Genomic DNA, 22,050 nt, shown 5'->3' on the forward strand with positions numbered 1-22,050 from the left:
TAGTGTATGTAACAACTCTTCTTTTAACCGAATTCAAGATGGTTAACCATAAACCGGATAGTTTATAGTTAAATGAGTTAAAAACCATAAATTAACACATTTGCATCTCATTCTTCATCTATATCTATAAAAGTTAATTAAAGCATATATTTTCATTTAACTTTCGTTTGTTTTTTAAAAACATCCTACATCTCATTTTTCATCTCTATTTTCATCTTACTAAAACACTTATTTTTTTGTTCCTATATACTCACAACAAGTTTAGAGAGTAATAAATAGTAAGCAATCAAATCTAGAGAGTTAACCTTACTCTCTAGTATATAATTTAAAGGTGTAGAGCATAACAGAGGATCAGATGTAGAGGTGTTCTAGCTATTTTCTCTATAGTTTATGGATGGAAACAAAATAAGGAAGAGGATGTGAGTGCTCTTATGTCCCTAAGAGAAATGTTATGGTGGTAAGAGCATTCACATCCATTCCATTATATTCTCACCCTAAATTACACTAAAAAACATTACATTTTCTCTCTCATTTTCAATTAAATAATATTTTTTATACCTTTATCATTACATTTTCTCTCTCATTTTTATACCTTTACCATTACACTAAAAAACACTACATTTATTCCTTGGATGTGAATGCTCTAAGGCGTCTCTACTCTATCTAAGAGATAGAGGGTTTAAATCCTGCAATGTGCGACTATATGAGTATTATTTAGGAGATGGTTAATTTGCTGTTAAAAATAATATCTTATAAATTATAACCAACTTCTTATGAACAGGTCGATTTGGGTTATGATTATCTCTAGCTGGTCAAACGGTTAGAAATTAAATAGAAGTAACCTATAATCAGAAGTTGATCGCTAAAAAGTCGCCTAAGTTTAAATTTAATGCAAACAAATATACTTATATTGTTATATCATAATCAGAATACTATAAATATTTACTTATATTTTACACTAAGTTATACCTAATAAATAATTATCTGGTTGTGCGACGTGTTACAATTCTGTGTGCCCAAGATTCCTGTAACTATTTGAAAAATTTCCCCTTATTAACGATATGAATATTTCATTTATTTATTTTTTTTCTTAAAATGGTTCCTTTATTTTTTTTCCGCTTATTAATAACTAGTTAATATTTAATCGATGAAACGGGAACCCCGTGTAATACAAGAGTTCCCAACTAGTATCTAAATAAAATAAAGAGTTAAATGCCATTTTAGTCCCTGTGGTTTGGGCCATTTTGCCAGTTTAGTCCAAAAGTTTCATTTTTAACCTGTGGGTCCAAAAAGGTTTCACAGTTGTCATTTTAGTCCACTGGGTTAACTTCATCCATTTTTTCTGTTAACGAGAAGGCCAATTCGGTCATTTTATATGACCGAATTGACCTTTTAGTTAACAGAATTACATACAAAATGACCAAATTGGCCTTCTCGTTAACGGAAAAAATGGATGAAGTTAACCCAGTGGACTAAAATGGCAACTGTGAAACCTTTTTGGACCCACAGATTAAAATGAAACCTTTGGACTAAAATGGCAAAATGGCCCAAACCACAGGGACTAAAATGGCATTTAACTCTAAAATAAAACAAAACAAACTTGTTTTTTTTCTGAATAATTTTGATTTTTTTTTTTCTGTGGGGTGGTTCAGATACCATCAAAAAGATGTATTGGCTTTCATGGGATCGAGTCGCTTCTCCGTTAGGGTGGGTGGGCTTGGAATTAGTAAGTTTTTTTTTTATTTGAATGTTGCCGTTCTTTCAAAATGGATATGGAGGTATAGAACCGAGTCGGATAGCATGTGGAAGTCCGTGATGAAGCCCTGCACAACACGAAACGTTGCTGGAATGTGGTTCCTGTTAATAAATCTCTGCCTGGTGTCTGGAATAATATAGTCTCGTTGATTGATAAAGTAAAAATTTCAGGTACGTCTTTTCTGAATCTTTTGGGTTGTGGGAAAAGTGTTTAAATGGAGTAAATGGGTTCTCGAAAAGTGTAATATTTTTATGTGAAGGACGCTTTTGAACCGGGTTCCAACCATCGATGCTCTTCGGTCCCGTAACTGTTTCACCGAAGACCCTTGGTGTGTTTTATGTGATTTTGGGGATGAATCCATCAACCACCTGCTATGCTCTTGCTTTATTGCAGCTACTTTTTGGTCCCGAGTTAGTGCTTGGCACAAATGCAGCCCTATATTCGCTTTTTCGATTAAAGATTTGTTGGAGTCTCATGTCTCTTCAAGTCTTGGTAGGAATGCGAAGAAGGTCCTCAAAGGTATTGTTATGGTTTCTTGCTGGTGCTTATGGAACACACGTAATAAGAGAAGATTTGAGAACACAGAAGTGAATGCTGAAAAAATTGTTCAAGATTGATGAAACAATGGTTAACCGGGCAGGGTTAACACACTGGTCTCGTCAAGAAGGGTTAATCCCTTCCTCTCGAGGATCGCTGGCTGGATCACCGGTGGTCGATCTCCTGCACAAGGAAACAAGCCGTGACTCGTAACAAGGAGGATGGGGTGGGGGGTGCTCCTTGTTACCACTCTCCGGCGTGAGAATCAGTAGTTTGCTTGAGAAGCAAAGTAAGATAGTAGTAGTGAGAGAGTTGTGAAGGAAATACCTCAAACCTGGTTTGGGGTTGGTATTTATAGCCGAGGAGTGAAGGAGGAGGATGATGGATGGACTGACGACGTGCTGCACCTTTGCAGGTGTGTCAGGCTTGTCGGTTGTGGAGGTTATGCCACGTCAGTCCATTGCTTACGTAGCTCTGACAGGTAACTGCCATTGGTGCCACTTGCACTGTGGTGTCAGTCCCACTTGTTGAGTGCATAGGATGCGGTGCAAGCCGCATCGCTGCATGCGGTAACGTCTGAGGTTACCGCGTTTCCTACTTGTGACCAAGAAATACGCGAGATGCGGTGCTGGCCGCATCGTCGTCCGCGGAGACTATTTGCCTGTATCCCTTGTCGTGACGAAAATGCCCATATGGTGCGGTGCCAGCCGCACCGTTATGTTCATCTTCTTCTATGCCTAAGGTAAGGCTTCCTTGTATTGATAGAAGTGTTCACTGGACGCGGTGCGAGGCCGCATCGCTGTGAATACTTCTGTTTTCATACACCAGATGTGATGCTATGTCGCATCACTCTACCGTTCTCATGTTCCATGTAAGTCCTCCTTCGTTACTAGATAGATTGGATTCAACCCTTGTGCCGACGCGTTCTCGCATGGGCACAAGTAGGTTGTTAGCTGGTGGGGGTTTTGATAAGGGTAATGGTCACTCGCGGTCGATGCTGACGCGAGATCTGGGACCATACCCCTTCAAGTCCCCCCAGTCTAGTGTTGCTGCCACATACAAGTTGTATGTGGGAGGAGTACTGGACTATGGTGTTTGGAAGGTAGTTTGGAGTCTGGAGAAGATCCTAGACCATGTGGATGGTCTTTTCTGTATGTAAATCAAGCTGGAGGTCTGGAAGGGTCATCTGACGCCTCTTCCGTACCGGTGAAGGAATTTCGTCTGATGCGAAATTCTCAGCCGTTTTATGTCACCAGGTGGGTTGCCACCTGTTGTTGTGCCGAAGGTCTCTTGGAGACTTTGTTAGTAATGCTGCACAAACTTCGAACCAACCTCTGAGATGGTGGTTTGAAGGTATGCACAGGCTTTCAACCTCTGAGAGGTGGTCTTGTCTTCAAACCAATTGTTGAAGTGGTGCATGAAGAAGAAAAGAAACTTTGGATCAATCTCTGAGATTGGGATCAAAAGTAGTTGATGCTTGTAAGTGCTTTACTCAAGCTCTATGTTCAGCATCTAGTCATGAGATGACGATCCCTTTTTTGTTGGGTTTTCGTGTTCGTCGTCATAGCTCTCTAGTAACCGCACGTCCTTTACGGTTACCTCGTTGCGTCATTGTTGGCCATGTTTGGTCGAACAATGTAGATTTGTACTATGGGTAAATAAACATGGTCATAGGCAAGGGTATGCCCACCATTGTTTATTCTATGCGGCCCATAGGTGGGCAAACAAAGTCATAAGCAGACTTGTTACCGTTGTTCGGACGCTTGCTGTTCGACAAGGGCTTGTTTAGAGCGCTTATCTGCGTTCTTTCTGGAGCCACTTACCTTCACGCTCCAATACCGAGTTTGCCTTGAAGTAGCTTCGCTCGGTGATGTGGAGTGAGCTTGGCTCTTCCGTAGCAACCAGTCTGCGGAAGCTATGGTTATGTCCGTAGCTACTCGTGAGTGTCTGCGGTTTTGCATTACCATATTCGCTCGAAGCGGGTGTGTTGCTCGGATGTAGCTCTTGAAGGTTCAGGAGTCAGGGTTGCTGATGTGCGCGCGCGTACATTCCCTTCCTTCTTTATGTTAAAGAAGGTGTTCGTGTACCCTCTGCGGTTGTGAACCGGACAGGAGGGATTTGAAGCTTGAAGAGAATGAAGGCGATGCGGTTTACCTATGTCTGAGATGCGGTTCAGTCCAAAGAACAACGCTGGTTCTGAGCATCTGACACACCTGAACGGGCTCGTGTGTGTCATGTCCGCATATTCCACGTGTGCTCGTGGGTAGTGCGGATAGGTATTATACCCCCTTATAGTGTAGAGATATATATTTTTACCTATTTTTAGGGGTATGTTAAAAAACGACATGCGGTATGGGTTATGGTGCGGTATACCAGAGAAACCGCATGCCGCTTATTGTTGGATAATGTAGTCGCTTTTTCTTGCCTACGTGGCTGATCTCACGTGTGAGTTGGTGGAAGTTGGTGAGATCTTTCTGGCATGTGCTGAAATGAAAGGACATTTGCACTGCCCGAGGCATTAAATGCACTGTAGCAAGGAGTGTAAACGTCTCCTATGTCAGGCGCGTGGGCGGCCACGCGCGGGTGATAACCGTCAGCGAAAACGGCGCTTGACACGTGGTGTCGCGCAATTCGCTCTTTTTGAACGTGATGATTCGTTTTCTCCCTCCGCATTAATTGCGATGGGTATATAAGGGGAAACCGTTCGTGGTTTCCCCTCACTTGTTCGAAATTTCAAAAATTTGCCGGTGAGAGAACTTTTTCTTTGTCTTCTCCGATGATATTTCTTGAAGTTCCGGTGAGGTTTTTAGTTTTTCTACTCACTGTCTTCTGTTCCTTTGATATATCTGATGGCTGAACCATCAAGTCCACATAATGTGGAGGGTGAAAACCCTGAACAGCCGGTAGTAGCGGCTGATGAAGACGAAGATGATGACGTTGACGTTCCCGGTGGTGGGTTACCGGTGTTGAAGTGGTCAAAGGGTGGTTTTAAACTCCTGATGACCACTGTGCAGATGGCCGACGATTGGGATGCCACCTACCCACAAGAGGGGGATACCGGTGCCGATGCTCCGGCCGGTTATATAACCTTGTGGGCTGATTTTTTCAACGACGGCAACCTTAGGTTGCCGGTGACGGTGTTCGTTGCGGAGGTGTTGGAGTATTATCATCACCATATCTCCCAACTTAGTCCCTTTGAAATGTTCCGAATTAGGAACTTTGAATATACATTCCGTGCCCATGGCTTGCCCATTACAGTGGAAAATTTCCGGCGATTCTACCAGTTGACGGTGAAAACCGGTTTTTTCTCGTTTACTCAACGGCATGGGAGCTTGAAGTTGATGACGCCCCCTAAGGGTGTGACAGGCTGGAAGAAGAAATTCTTCTATGTGAAAGCCTGTGCGGTCTATGCCAGCATGTCTTTCAGGAATGTCAACGTTGGAGTTTCTGATGAAGATATTCCTGTTGCCACCGCAAAGACTGTGGATTGGTTCTCTAGGCTGCGGCCTATTGAACTTAAGAAGTTGGATAACAATCAGCTGTGGGTATTGCGGATGATGCTCACTAGACCGGATAGGAAGGCAAGGCCCGTTTTGCGGGAAAAGAGTGGTGGTAAGTTTGTTACTCTTTGTTGTTTTCCTTATTTCCTAACCCTTGTAGTAACCTGCATGCATGTGTTGTATCAGCGGATGCGGTTGGCTTGTGGAGAATATTTGAGCCCGATTTCGAGGGCCGGGTTGAGCTTATTGCGGTTGAGCTGAAGAAAGGCTTCAACCTAGAAATTCTTAGCAACTTCCGCGTACCGTCGCGTGCGGTGCTGGATGCTCCGGTGCTGGGAGACGCAAGAGGTAGTTCGTACGTTGCATTTGTTTTTCCAGTTTATCTTTTTGACTGGTTTTCTTGATTGTGTCAATCCAGGTATCCTTGCGGATTTGGGGAAGTTTGAGAAGCGCATTCCCAAAAAGTATGCGGAGAAGAAACCGGTGAAGAAAACCGCGCGGGGTCGTGGCAAGGGGAGTTCTGAAGGCTCAGTTGCCCCTTCTTCAGTTTCTGAAGCCCCAGGTACCTATCGATCTTGTTATCGCGGGTATACCGATTACGTGGTAGTATCTGACACCCTTGAGGGCTTGGGTGTTGTAGGTAGTGGTGCGGCTGCGGGTGGAACTGCTGCGGTTCCCCCTATTGCTGGTGAGAAAAGAGGACCAGAGCAGAAGGCTGCTGGTGGTGGTGAACCAAAGCGTCGGAGACTGCAGACCAAAAGGGCTGCTCCGGCGCAAAAGAAACATGCGGTTGCTGCTGGTAAGTATATCCCGTTTCATTGTTTTGCATGTACAATATGTTGGTTTAACAATTGTTGCTCTTTGTGTTGCAGAATCCCGAGATGCAGGGTATTCTTTCTTTGACTTCCCTTCGTCTCCCCTGCATACCGCTGCTGCGGGTGCGTGGGTACCGAAGGAGACTGTTGTGCCCAAGGAGCCTACGGTCCCTTTTGTTGGGCCGGTTCGCGATCCCACCGTGGAGAAGACGGTGGAAACGACTGCTGACCAGATATTCGACACTGTGGATTCCTCAGACAATCTGATCTCTCCTAATGAGGGTGATGGATTGGATTGAGGTTTTCAGATGCTGGTAAGCAGAAGTCTGATGCTGAGGTGCGGCAGCAGGATGCTGAGCCGCGGAAGTCTCCTGCTGGTGAGAAGGGTACCAGTTCGTCTGCCGGTGGTGCGGGTTATGATGGGCCTCCAATTCAGCCCGGGGAGTCTGAATTGGAGTATTACTACCGCACCTATACCCAGGGTCGAAGTACTGTTTATCACCGACCCCCCTGGACTGTTATGCAGGGGGATGATATTTCCAATGACCCTTGTGCGTGCAAGGAGATTTTGGGTGGTCTGGGCACCCCGTTTGAAGTTGATCGTGCCCGTTCGGCACCCCGTGAGCTGCGGATCAACCAACTTTCTACCATGCTAGTAGGAAGTTCCATTGTGGCGAACGCCATTTTGGAAGACTATCGGGTGTTAGGCCGCAGAGAGGATGAAGCTGCTCGCTTGCGGGCCGAAGCGGAAGAGTTGGTCAAGGCTGCTCGTGCGGGTGCGGAGCAGCTTGAGAAGGATAGAGCTGCTTTTGAGAAGCAGAAGCAGACCTCGGAGTGGGCTGCCACTGCTCAGCTGAAACAGGTTCGTACTCTTGCCAAACTTCTTTCTGATGAACGCAAGAGTTGGAATGAAAAGTATTCCAATGAGCGCAAGAAGTGGAATGAATCTTGGGCGAAGCAGAATGACAATCTGTTTCGTGCTCGTCAGGAGTTGACGAATGCCAAGGCAGCGAACGTTGCCTTGGGCAAGGAGAAAGCTGCAGCTGAGGCAATTGCGGTTAAAGCGCAACAAGCAGAGGCCCTGGCTGTTAAGGCGCTGGAAGAGGCCAAGGAAGCCGGGTCGCGTGCTGCAAAGGCCCTTGAGGAGGCCGAAGAGAAGGAGAGCCGCACTTCGAAGGCTCTGGAAGAGGCGAACGCGGAGCGTATCCGCTTGGGTAAGGTTGTTGCCAGCCTTCAGGTATGTTTGTTACCTTTGTTGTATATTTCATTGTTTTGAAAATGTTTATCGAGTAACCTGTTTTCTGTTTTTTGACAGGCTGAGGTTCAGGCCCGGGAGGTCGCGGTTAAAGACCTTACTGCCCGCGTGTCGGTTGCGGAAGAGCGGGCTGATGCCGCTGTTGAGGCCAAGGATGCCTTGGCGTCCTCTATGGACCAGCTGAAGGCTGACCGTGAGTGGTTGCGGACTCACGGTATCGCGCGTGTAAGTATACGTTGCCTTTATATTTGTTTGGATTAGCATCCGAGACTTATGATCCTTTTATTGCAGATTGTTGAGGCTATCATGGATGCCCCTGAGACCGCAGCTGGCTTGGACTTGGTCAAGCAGCGTGCTCGTGACGCTGGTTTTAAAGCTGGTTATAACCGTTGTATTTCCCATATGAACGTCATGTCTATAGGCGGTGATATCGAAGAGCGATCCGGCTTTCGGGACGTGGATACCGAGTCGCTTCTTAAAGCGGCCGAAGCCTCCTTTTATGATACGTCCCTTGCATGTGTAGAGGAACTGGACAATTGTTTAGAGGCTGCGGACTATGTTGATCGCCTGCGGATGCTTTATCCTGATGCGGAAGAGGAAGATCCCGCTGGTGGTGCCGGAGGAGGTGCGGGAACCAGCGGTACAAAATAGGGTTTAGGTTGGCTAGTGTGCCTCCTTTTTGTTTTCCTCTTGTATAGAATAGGAACTTTATGTAAATCCATTAAGCATCACGTGGGTGCTTGAATTTTTTGAATATAAAGTTTTTTGTTCAGTTTGTACAAGTGTTTTTAATTCTTGCATGTCTGAACGTATGTATATGGAACTTTACCCATTTGTGAATGGGGTCAAGTATACTCCATACCTTTGTCGTATGAGTACGCGTCAATTCCGTTATTTACCCCGTTAGGGTTTTAGAATTGTGTAAGCTTTGTAAAAGCTTATATATCCGGAACTCTACCCATTTGTGAATGGGGTCAAGTATACTCCATACCTTTGTCGTATGAGTACGCGTCAATTCCGTTATTTACCCCGTTAGGGTTTTAGAATTGTGTAAGCTTTGTAAAAGCTTATATATCCGGAACTCTACCCATTTGTGAATGGGGTCAAGTATACTCCATACCTTTGTCGTATGAGTACGCGTCAATTCCGTTATTTACCCCGTTAGGGTTTTAGAATTGTGTAAGCTTTGTAAAAGCTTATATATCCGGAACTCTACCCATTTGTGAATGGGGTCAAGTATACTCCATACCTTTGTCGTATGAGTACGCGTCAATTCCGTTATTTACCCCATTAGGGTTTTAGAATTGTGTAAGCTTTGTAAAAGCTTATATATCCGGAACTCTACCCATTTGTGAATGGGGTCAAGTATACTCCATACCTTTGTCGTATGAGTACGCGTCAATTCCGTTATTTACCCCGTTAGGGTTTTAGAATTGTGTAAGCTTTGTAAAAGCTTATATATCCGGAACTCTACCCATTTGTGAATGGGGTCAAGTATACTCCATACCTTTGTCGTATGAGTACGCGTCAATTCCGTTATTTACCCCGTTAGGGTTTTAGAATTGTGTAAGCTTTGTAAAAGCTTATATATCCGGAACTCTACCCATTTGTGAATGGGGTCAAGTATACTCCATACCTTTGTCGTATGAGTACGCGTCAATTCCATTGTTTGCCTTTTTGGGCTCAGGAATTGTGTTAAGTGTTAACAAAAAACTTGTTTATCTGGCCGGATAAATATGCAAGTCTTTTTGCCTTCTGCTGGCCTATTACAATATTTGTGTGTGGTTACCACTTTGTATGGGTATCGCGAATGAAGATTTTGCCAATCTGTTTTTGGGATACCGCAAAGTGGAACACGCATTTGTAATAGTAGTAACAAACAATAATGTATAAAATTGCTTATTTATTTATTTGCCAATGGCCTGCGGCCCGATAGGTTACATAGAGAAATGTAAGAACATGGCTTACATATAACAGCGTCGAAGCTGTTGTGCATTCCATGTTCGTGCGATAGGTTCGCCTTCTAGCGTTTGTAATTTGTACGCGCCTTTCCCTAAGACCTCTTTGATGAGGTAGGGTCCTTCCCACTTGGGGGCAAGTTTGCCTGGGCGCTCGGCATTAGATGCCTCATTGTCGCGTAGGACGTGGTCTCCTGGGTTGAAAGTACAAACGCGGACGCGCGTGTTGTAGTACTTTTCAAGTTTGGATTTATATTTGGCCTCGTTGATGGCAGCGTTTTCGCGCCTTTCTTCCAAGAGGTCCAAATCGATCCTGCGTTCCGTGTTGTTGTCTAGTTTTTCAATAGCCAACATTCTAGGAGATGGGAGACCTACTTCCGCGGGGATCACCGCTTCTGAACCGTAGACTAGGCTGAAAGGTGTCTCCCGGTTGCTTGTTTTTGGGCTTGTACGGTGAGCCCATAAGATACTTGGGAGTTCATCGACCCAGCCACGCCTGGCCGTTCCCAACCGTGCCTTGATCCCTTCGACTAGGCTTTTATTGATACTCTCAACTTGGCCGTTCCCTTGCGGGTGTGCGACTGATGAGAATATGTGCTCAATATGTAGTTCTTCTAGCCATTTTTTAAATTCGTCGGCAGCGAAGTTGGTGCCGTTATCGGTGACAATGCACATTGGTAAACCGAAACGGCAGATGATGTGTTCCCAAATGAACTTTCTTGTTATCATAGCAGTGGTTGAGGCGAGCGGTTTTGCTTCTACCCATTTTGTGAAGTAATCGACCGCTACTATGATAAATTTGACCGCGCCCGGAGCGTCAGGGAAGGGTCCAACAACGTCAATTGCCCATTTCTGAAAGGGCCATGCGGTTGTGACGGGGACTAAGTTGTTCTTTGGCCGCAAGGTTTTTGGAGCATGACGTTGACAGTCAATGCATTTGCGCAACTCTTTGACGGCGTCCAGGTGCATGCCGGGCCAGTAATACCCGGCATTCATGATTTTGGCCACTACCATACGCGGTCCAGCATGTATGCCACATATGCCCTCGTGTATCTCTCGGATGAGGTATGTGGCATCCTGTGGGTTGACGCATCGCAGGAGTGGCCCGAGGTATGACTTTCGGTATAAGATACCGTCTCCCATTTGATAGTGGCACGCTTTGTGTTGCAACTTGCGTGCCTCTGACTTGCTTTCGGGAGTCACACCTGATTGTAGATATGCGATAATAGGTGTCATCCATGATGTTGTACCGTATTGAATGACATTGACTTGGCGTAGGGGCACCGAGGGATTTTGCAGAATTTCGATGCGTATCTCCTTTGCCAAGTGTTGGAAGCTGGTAGATGCAAGTTATGATAGTGCATCTGCGGACTTGTTTTCGCTTCGATTAATATGGCGAATATTGAACGAAGCGAATTTGGATATTAGTTGCAGGGCTTGCTCGAGGTAGAGGATCATGATATCCCCTTTTGCGGCATAGTCGCCGCGTATTTGGCCTGCAACTAACAAAGAGTCGACGTGTGCTTCCAGATGTTGCACGCCGATTTTGACTGCTAAACGTAGCCCCGCTAACAGGGCCTCATATTCTGCCTCGTTGTTTGTGCTTTTGAAATCGAGGCGGATTGCATATGTAAGCTCTTGGCCGTCAGGGCTGACGAGTCGCAGACCTGCACCCGCACCTTCCTCGTTGGAGGCACCATCGGTGAATAGTGCCCATGTTTCTGAGGAGGATGACGTTGGTGCAGGAGTTTGTGCTTCTTCGCATTCTTGGATGCGATTCACCGGTACTTCGGCGACGAAATCAGCTAAGATCTGGCCTTTAATCGCGGGGCGCGGTTTATAGTGTATCGTGTGCGCGCCCAGCTCGATTGCCCATTTTGCTAATCTCCCAGAGATGTCAGGTTTGGATAGGATCGGGCCGATCCTGTAATTGGTTAGCACTGCGATGACGTGGTTTACGAAGTAGCGTCGCAACCGTCTTGAAGCGTGCACTAATGCTAGCACCAACTTCTCCATTATTGAGTATCTCGTCTCTGGGTCGTTGAGCATCTTGCTGATGTAATAGATGGGTGTTTGAACCCCCTCTCGCTCCACTATCAATACCGCACCCACCGCGTTGTCCGCGGCGGATAGGTATAATATGAGTGGCTCGTCCTTGCGTGGTGCGGTTAGAGTTGGGAGTTGTATCAAACACTCCTTCATTTCCCGGAAGGCCTTTTCAGCCTCTGCGGTCCACTGGAATTGTTCTTTCTTTGAACAGCTCCGCAGGGTCTTGATGAAAGGATAAGACTTAGCTGCATGGTTGGCTAAGAATCTGTTGAGTGCCGCTAGTCTGCCGGCTAGCCGTTGCATATCTTTCATCGATGAAGGCGATGGCATGCGCTCGATCGCCTGGACTTTCTCCGGGTTTATCTTGAATCCATCTTTAGTCACGATGAACCCAAGGAATTTGCCTTCTTCCATTCCAAACGAGCATTTCCCTGGATTGAGCTTTATGTTAACGCTTCGCAGAGTCTGGAATGTTCTTTCAATGTCTGTGAGCATGGTATCTTCCTCCATGCTCATGACGACTAGGTCGTCCATGTAGATTTCGACACTTTTGCTTATTTGGCCGCGGAAAGTGTCGTTCATCAGCTTTTGATATGTTGAGCCCGCGTTGCGCAACCCAAACGGCATCTTTGTATAACAGTAATTTCCGGTGGGAGTCCGGAATGCCGTTTTGTCTTCATCCTCGATTGCCATTTGTACTTGATGGTACCCTTTGTAGCAATCGAGGAAACACTTCCACCTGAATGGTGCGAGATTATCGACTTTGTCGTCGATTTCTGGAAGCGCGTAACAATCCTTGGGGCAGGCTTTGTTAAGGTCTTTGTAATCGACGCACATGCGCCAGCCCCCGGAAGGTTTCTCTACCATGACTGGGTTGGATAACCAAGTCTGGTATTTGACTTCCCGCAGGATGCCTGCGGAGAGCAGTTCTTCGATCTGCTCTTGCATCGCCTGATTTTTAGCTGACCCAAGGTGGCGTTGGCCTTGGATCACTGGCTTAATACCTGGCAAGGTATTCAAGTGATGTTGCGCAATATCACGTGGGACCCCGGTCATGTCTGCGGGTGTCCACGCGAAGATGTCTTGGTTCCTGAAGAGAAGTTGCTTCAGGTGCGCTTTGGTGGCTGGGGACAAGGCGTGACCCAATGTGACCTTTTGTTCTGGGTATCTCGCGTTGAGAACCCATTTTTCTGGTTGGTCATTGGGAGTGGGCCTTGCGACCTTGGTCGGACGTATTTCGTCCGACATCATGACGTCCCTGCGGGCATAGATTATCGCGACCCCCGATTCGGTTGGGAAACCGACCGCAGAGTGGGGGACGGATGTAATCATATTGAAATCTCCTTGGGATTCTCTCCCGAGGAGTACGTCATATCTGTAGGTGTGAGGTAAAACCTCTTCTGTCCTTGTGTGTCTTCCGTTGGAAAGACGCACAGGAAAAGTAATCTGGCCCAGGGGAAAGACAGTTTCCCCTGCGAACCCGGCCAACGGGTAATCTACCGCTTGCAACCGATCTTTGTCCTCCTGGTCGAACCGGTTGAAGCATTGTTCGTAGATTATATCAGATGTACTGCCCGGGTCGATGAATAGACGCTCGGTGCAGTAGTGTGCCAGTTGGCCTGAAATAACGACGGCGCGCCTATCGCGCGGTCCGCCTCGGACTTTTGGAAAGACGACTTGCTCGTCTTTCCAGTCATTGTCCGGCCTTCTCGCCGCTTTGCGTGGCCTACATTTCCCTCCGTGGATCATGTGGGTGGAAGCCACGTACATGGTTTTCTTCCCGGAGGAGGTACCTTCGCCATGAGGGGTGATGCGCTTGGTGGGTTTTTGCCCACCTGGCAAAAGGTGTTGCAGTTTCCCCTCCTTTAAGGCCCGCTCAATCTCCAGCCGGAGACTGATGCAGTTGTTGGTGGTGTGGCCCGAGTCCTTGTGGTACTCACAGTAGAGTGTGAGGTCCTGATTTTTCTTGGACTTCATTGGTTGGGCCGGTCGCAAGAACTGTGGGTCCGCAAGGAGGACCTCACTTGGCGACATGGTGATCTCGGTCCAGTTGCGGTCCCGAGAATCTTTTTTTGACGCCCGACTGTCTCGGGCGGGGTTGTAGTTCCTTGGGTCGAACGGGTTGGTTCGCGGGAAATACGGTTTGGAAATATCACGATTTCCGACGTCCCGGTTGCGTTTATTGTTACGCTTGGACCCTTGGTGGGATGTTTCGGCTTGGGGCTTTGCCTTTGCCACGTGCGGTTCGAGTGACCGCTGTGTCTGGGCGTATGTCTTGACCGCGGTCATGACATCCTCCCATTTTTTGGGCAAGCCCTCCTTGCCAGAGATAGTCATGCATCTCTCTGTCTTTGACGGCCCGGATGAAGTGGTTTCGTGCCATCTGGTCTGCCACGTCACCTATCTCCAGGCACTCTTTATTGTAACGGACGACGAATGCCTCGAGGGATTCGTCGTCCCTTCGCCAGATGTTCATGACGTCCAACGAATCACGTTCGTGGCGTCGTTGCTGGCTAAAATGGGCGAGGAACTTGGTACGCAAGTCCTCGAATGAATCCAGTGATCCCACTGGCAAAGAATCGAACCATGCCCTGGCCAGGCCCGTAAGGGTCTGGGGGAAAAAATTACACCAAGTGGGTTCATCCCACTGGCCGTTGATGCCCGCGCCCATGAAGATGTTCATGTGGTCGTCCGGGTCGGTCGAACCACTGTATTTCCCAACGTTGAATGGGAACTTTGTCGTGGTGACCTGGGCGTTGGCGATCCGCGGGCCGAACTTGGAATTTTCGGCCGCTGCCTTTGGCCTGTATGGTTCATTCGCAGGGCGCTTAGCCGCCCTGAGGTATGTGTTGCGGGGGTGACTGGGAGGAACATAGTTGCGTCCTCCCGGTCTGCTGCTGGTGTCATGTGAATCCCCGCGGTAGGTATGGTCGTCAGGGTCGGTATGACCATACCCTTCGGTGTATGGTAGTGGGCCCAATCGGCTCTGAATGCCTGGGCCGCGTCGGGAGGTTGATCGCCTCCTGTCCTCGCCATGGGGGCCAAGGCGGGTATGCACTGGTCCTCTGGTGTGGGACCTGTACGAGGAATCGTCCTCGTTGAGGGTGCGGACCGAACAGTAAGACGATCCGCGGTCTTCACGTCGGCTTCTTGAAGCCGGGCGTGAATGTACCCTGCCGTCGTATTGTAAAATACGGTCAGCAGGGGTGTGCGGTGCTGGGGTAGGCCCAACTTGTATATGCGCTTCCGCACAAGCGCGGTTGTATGTTGCTGTCAGCAGGGCTGCCTGCTGCTCGTACCAGGTATGAACGTCCATGCCTGGTGGGATCACAGATGTGAACTGTGATAAGTCATGTCCAAACGTAAAGGAGGGACCCCTTTGTGTGGACGTGCCGATGTGTCCGGGTTGGGAGGTCGAGGCATTGACCCCTACTGGAGGTGGGATTGGGGGATTTGGGTTATCCGCAGTGTTGTTTTGGTGATCAGTCATGATCTTGAGAGAGGGAAAAGGATAGATGAGAAAATGCTAAGAGTAGCGGTGGGCGCCAATGATGAAACAATGGTTAACCGGGCAGGGTTAACACACTGGTCTCGTCAAGAAGGGTTAATCCCTTCCTCTCGAGGATCGCTGGCTGGATCACCGGTGGTCGATCTCCTGCACAAGGAAACAAGACGTGACTCGTAACAAGGAGGATGGGGTGGGGGTGCTCCTTGTTACCACTCTCCGGCGTGAGAATCAGTAGTTTGCTTGAGAAGCAAAGTAAGATAGTAGTAGTGAGAGAGTTGTGAAGAGATACCTCAAACCTGGTTTGGGGTTGGTATTTATAGCCGAGGAGTGAAGGAGGAGGATGATGGATGGACTGACGACGTGCTGCACCTTTTCAGGTGTGTCAGGCTTGTCGGTTGTGGAGGTTATGCCACGTCAGTCCATTGCTTACGTAGCTCTGACAGGTAACTGCCATTGGTGCCACTTGCACTGTGGTGTCAGTCCCACTTGTTGAGTGCATAGGATGCGGTGCAAGCCGCATCGTTGCATGCGGTAACGTCTGAGGTTACCGCGTCTCCTACTTGTGACCAAGAAATACGCGAGATGCGGTGCTGGCCGCATCGTCGTCCGCGGAGACTATTTGCCTGTATCCCTTGTCGTGACGAAAATGCCCATATGGTGCGGTGCCAGCCGCACCGTTATGTTCATCTTCTTCTATGCCTAAGGTAAGGCTTCCTTGTATTGATAGAAGTGTTCACTGGACGCGGTGCGAGGCCGCATCGCTGTGAATACTTCCGTTTTCATACACCAGATGTGATGCTATGTCGCATCACTCTACCGTTCTCATGTTCCATGTAAGTCCTCCTTCGTTACTAGATAGATTGGATTCAACCCTTGTGCCGACGCGTTCTCGCATGGGCACAAGTAGGTTGTTAGCTGGTGGGGGTTTTGATAAGGGTAATGGTCACTCGCGGTCGATGCTGACGCGAGATCTGGGACCATACCCCTTCAAAGATATTAAAACTTTGGGTTTTTTATGGTATAGAAATAGAACAAAGAAGTGTTTTGTTAGCTGGGAGTCTTGGTGTAAATTTGATTTTGTGTAATGCATTTGTAGCGTTTGTTGTGCCTTTGGTTGGATGGTGTTGTGAATAAGAAACATCTTTCAAAAAAAATAATTTTGATAGTTTTGATACTTCAATCTATATATATATATAAATGAGATGGATTTGGGCTATGTGTCCTTTGTCTTTGGCCATCTAGGCTGATGTGGCAATTTGGTTTAGGAGGGAAATCCCAATTTGCTTTATACAATCACGATTCCAAGGAAAAAAGGCGGGATCCGAATTGAGTTGGGTCGGGTTTTTCGAATTCGGGTCATAGTATATATTTCCTTTTTTTTCCTCATTCTTCTTGCACACACTTTACAAACCCTAAAAAACTAAGTTGCATCCTCTCTCCTATCACCACCACCAAGATCCTCAATTCTAAACCATAGCCAAATCTCTGCAACATCATCTTCTTCACACAAATCAATCCTATTAACCAATCAAAGGTATGTTTCTATGTTTTTGATTTTATTGTTTCTGATTTCGTTGTTTTACGATTGTAATCTACACAATCGATCCTAAATCTACTTTATTTATGTTATTCAATTCTATAGAAACTTGATTTTATAAATATTGTGTCGAATGCTATTAACTTCTTCTTTGTCCTAAACTTTGTAGATCTGATCATAAAAATTGAAGGTATGTTGTTTTAATTTGTTGTTTATCTATTGTGTATCTTTAATCTAGCGATTGAACATTTATCTTTCTGTTTTTTTTTTTTTTTGCAAACAAAATCAAGATCAGAGGTTTTATTATCATCATCTACATATATCAAAGTTACTGATTTTTGTTGATTTTGTTTTTCATGTGGAACCCTAAATCTTGGATAAAATCGGACTCCGATCATTCGTGAAACAACAGAGGTTAGTTAAATGTTATAGCTGTTTTCTTTTTTTTTAAGTTTGTGTAGGTTTGATTTTATCCTTTCTGTTCGGTATTTCTTTTTTTTTCGTTGTTTGTTGGTTGTTTGTTGATGATGATTTTGCATTATCCGATTCCAATCATATGAAATGACATTTTGTTGATGTTTTGATTTTGTTCTCATGTTACTCATATTTTTATTTACAGTCTTTTAGTTTGTTGTTGATGATGATATGTTTTGATTGTGTCCGATGTTTTTTGATTGTGTTGATGAAGATTTACAGTGGCCTGATATTTTTTCATTCGGTATAATGTTTTTGTCTTCGGAATATTGATTTTGGTTCTAAAAAATAAATATTTTTTATTTTTTTTTAAACCGTTTCTTTTTATTTTTGAATTAGGAAGTTTCTCAATTGAATAAATTATCTTTTAAAGCTTATTGATTGTTGATTTAGGAATATTGATTGTTTTCTATAAATACTTTACCGTTTTATTTTTTTAAAAACCTTCATATATATTTTTCAGATATGCATCCCTTACACAACAGTCCTTCATTTTTAAAGCTTATTGATAAAGATGACCCGATATTTTTGGTACGTTTATGTGTATTCTAATTACTAATCATATTTTAAGTAAACTGATATTTATCTTTTTTTATTTTATTTTAAACTTATAGCAAATAAATGATGATTTATATTTAGTATGATAATTTATGGCATTGGATGTTAGTGATATAATTTTAAGAATTCAAATTTTAAATTTTAAATTTTGAGGTTTCTAATTTAAATTTTAAATTTAAAATTTTGAGCAATTTTAAATTTCGTTAGTGATTTATTTTTAGTATGATAATTTTGCGGAATTAAGGTTTCTGTTTCTATAAATAAATGGTGTTACGTTTTTTGAAACCTCAAATTTGAAATTTTAAGGTTTCTATTTATATTTCCGGAATTTAAATTTTAAATTTAAAATTTTGATCAATTTTAAATTTCGTTAGTGAATTATTTTTAGTATGATTATTTTCCGGAATTAGGGTTTCTATTTCCGGAATTCAAATTTTAAATTTATATTTTTGAGCAATTTTAAATTTTGTTAATGATTTTTTTTTTTTTTTGAAACCTCAAATTTAAATTTTAGTGATTTATTTTTAGTATGATAATTTTTCCGGAATTAAGGTTTCTATTTAAATTTTAAATTTAAAAGTTTTCCATTAATGTGTTTCATTTTAAATTTCGAATCTGTAAATTGAATTTAAATTTGAAAGGTTAGATTTTCCTAATAAGTTTGCTTGATTTACGGGATTGGATATTAGTGATTTGATTTTCAGATTTTAAATTTTAAATTTTGAAGTCAATCATTATTTTAAATTTAAATTTTGAAGTAAACCATTATTGTGTTTGATTTTAAATTTTGTATGCTTTGAAATCTTGATGTTTTTTTTATGAGATGCTTTGACTATATTATTTGTAATTTTAGGGATGCTTCGAGTCTTTGACTATTGTTTTTGTACTCGAGTTGCATATCTCATAAACCTTTTGTGTTTTGTAATTTTAAGTGAAGAGCTTCTTTCAGACTCCTTCCCCTACAAGGAACTGTTGAATGGGTTCCTATGAGAAGTTGAAGAAAAGGTATATCTTGCACTGTTTTGTGAGATATAATTTTTTGCATTTTAGTTATAATTTTTGTATTTAATTAGTTTTTAATTCTTTAAAGATGTCTTTAATTTCTTTTTAAATCTGTTTTTGTTTCTATAAATAGATTAGGGTTGTTAAAGATGATTTTTGTATTCTAAATTATGATTCGGTTTCTGTAAATAGACTTTGTTTCTATAAATAGATTACCGTTATATTTTTTTTAAACAATGGTTACTTCCTTTGCAGTTATGGATAATGAAAACAATGCTCCTTCGTTTTTAAAAACCTTCATATATATTTTTCAGATATGCATCCCTTGCACAACAGTCCTTCATTTTTAAAGCTTATTGATGAAGATGACCCGATATTTTTGGTACGTTTATGTGAATTCTAATTACTAATCATATTTTAAGTAAACTGATATTTATCTTTTTTTATTTTGTTTTAAACTTATAGCAAATAAATGGTGATTTATATTTAGTATTATAATTTATGGCATTGGATGTTAGTGATATAATTTTCAGAATTCAAATTTTAAATTTTAAATTTTAAATTTTGAGGTTTATAATTTAAATTTTAAATTTAAAATTTTGAGTAATTTTAAATTTCGTTAGTGAATTATTTTTAGTATGATAATTTTGCGGAATTAAGGTTTCTGTTTCTATAAATAAATGGTGTTACGTTTTTTGAAACCTCAAATTTAAAATTTTAAGGTTTCTATTTATATTTCCGGAATTTAAATTTTAAATTTAAAATTTTGATCAATTTTAAATTTCGTTAGTGAATTATTTTTAGTATGATTATTTTCCGGATTTAGGGTTTCTATTTCCGGAATTCAAATTTTAAATTTATATTTTTGAGCATTTTTAAATTTTGTTAATGGTTTTTTTGTGAAACCTCAAATTTAAATTTTAGTGATTTATTTTTAGTATGATAATTTTTCCGGAATTAAGGTTTCTATTTAAATTTTAAATTTAAAAGTTTTCCATTAATGTGTTTCATTTTAAATTTCGAATCTGTAAATTGAATTTAAATTTGAAAGGTTAGATTTTCCTAATAAGTTTGCTTGATTTACGGGATTGGATATTAGTGATTTGATTTTCAGATTTTAAATTTTAAATTTTGAAGTCAATCATTATTTTAAATTTAAATTTTGAAGTAAACCATTATTGTGTTTGATTTTAAATTTTGTATGCTTTGAAATCTTGATGTTTTTTTATGAGATGCTTTGACTATATTATTTGTAATTTTAGGGATGCTTCGAGTCTTTGACTATTGTTTTTGTACTCGAGTTGCATATCTCACAAACCTTTTGTGTTTTGTAATTTTAGGTGAAAAGCTTCTTTCAGACTCCTTCCCCTACAAGGAACTGTTGAATGGGTTCCTAGGAGAAGTTGAAGAAAAGGTATATCTGGCACTGTTTTGTGAGTTATAATTTTTTGTATTTTAGTTATAATTTTTGTATTTAATTAGTTTTTAATTCTTTAAAGATGTCTTTAATTTCTTTTTAAATCTGTTTTGTTTCTATAAATAGATTAGGGTTGTTAAAGATGATTTTTATATTCGAAATTATGATTCGGTTTCTGTAAATAGACTTTGTTTCTATAAATAGATTACCGTTATATTTTTTTTAAACAATGGTTACTTCCTTTGCAGTTATGGATTATGAAAACAATGCTCCTTCGTTTTTAAAAACCTTCATATATATTTTTCAGATATGCATCCCTTGCACAACAGTCCTTCATTTTTAAAGCTTATTGATGAAGATGACCCGATATTTTTGGTACGTTTATGTGAATTCTAATTACTAATCATATTTTAAGTAAACTGATATTTATCTTTTTTTATTTTGTTTTAAACTTATAGCAAATAAATGGTGATTTATATTTAGTATGATAATTTATGGCATTGGATGTTAGTGATATAATTTTCAGAATTCAAATTTTAAATTTTGAGGTTTCTAATTTAAATTTTAAATTTAAAATTTTGAGCAATTTTAAATTTCGTTAGTGATTTATTTTTAGTATGATAATTTTGCGGAATTAAGGTTTCTGTTTCTATAAATAAATGGTGTTACGTTTTTTGAAACCTCAAATTTAAAATTTTAAGGTTTCTATTTATATTTCCGGAATTTAAATTTTAAATTTAAAATTTTCATCAATTTTAAATTTCGTTAGTGAATTATTTTTAGTATGATTATTTTCCGGAATTAGGGTTTCTATTTCCTGAATTCAAATTTTAAATTTTTATTTTTGAGCATTTTTAAATTTTGTTAATGATTTTTTTTGAAACCTCAAATTTAAATTTTAGTGATTTATTTTTAGTATGATAATTTTTCCGGAATTAAGGTTTCTATTTAAATTTTAAATTTAAAAGTTTTCCATTAATGTGTTTCATTTTAAATTTCGAATCTGTAAATTGAATTTGAATTTGAAAGGTTAGATTTTCCTAATAAGTTTGCTTGATTTACGGGATTGGATAATAGTGATTTGATTTTCAGATTTTAAATTTTAAATTTTGAAGTCAATCATTATTTTAAATTTAAAATTTGAAGTAAACCATTATTGTGTTTGATTTTAAATTTTGTATGCTTTGAAATCTTGATGTTTTTTTATGAGATGCTTTGACTATATTATTTGTAATTTTAGGGATGCTTCGAGTCTTTGACTATTGTTTTTGTACTCGAGTTGCATATCTCACAAACCTTTTGTGTTTTGTAATTTTAGGTGAAGAGCTTCTTTCAGACTCCTTCCCCTACAAGGAACTATTGAATGGGTTCCTATGAGAAGTTGAAGAAAAGGTATATCTTGCACTGTTTTGTGAGTTATAATTTTTTATATTTTAGTTATAATTTTTGTATTTAATTAGTTTTTAATTCTTTAAAGATGTCTTTAATTTCTTTTTAAATCTGTTTTTGTTTCTATAAATAGATTAGGGTTGTTAAAGATGATTTTTGTATTCGAAATTATGATTCGGTTTCTGTAAATAGACTTTGTTTCTATAAATAGATTACCGTTATATTTTTATTAAACAATGGTTACTTTCTTTGCAGTTATGGATAATGAAAACAATGCTCCTTCGTTTTTAAAAAC

At 41.6% G+C, this 22,050-nt stretch overlaps 1 long non-coding RNA gene across 1 annotated transcript; it reads left to right on the forward strand.

The window, feature by feature from the left end:
* Positions 1-20,662: 20,662 nt before the first annotated feature.
* On the forward strand, positions 20,663-22,050 carry LOC110891662. The gene is made up of 3 exons (XR_002565463.2): positions 20,663-20,741; positions 21,685-21,758; positions 22,011-22,050. It is a non-coding gene; the product is annotated as an uncharacterized LOC110891662 (long non-coding RNA).

The sequence above is a fragment of the Helianthus annuus genome, chromosome 11 (genome assembly GCF_002127325.2).
Source record: "Helianthus annuus cultivar XRQ/B chromosome 11, HanXRQr2.0-SUNRISE, whole genome shotgun sequence".
In the NCBI taxonomy this organism is placed as follows: domain Eukaryota; kingdom Viridiplantae; phylum Streptophyta; class Magnoliopsida; order Asterales; family Asteraceae; genus Helianthus; species Helianthus annuus.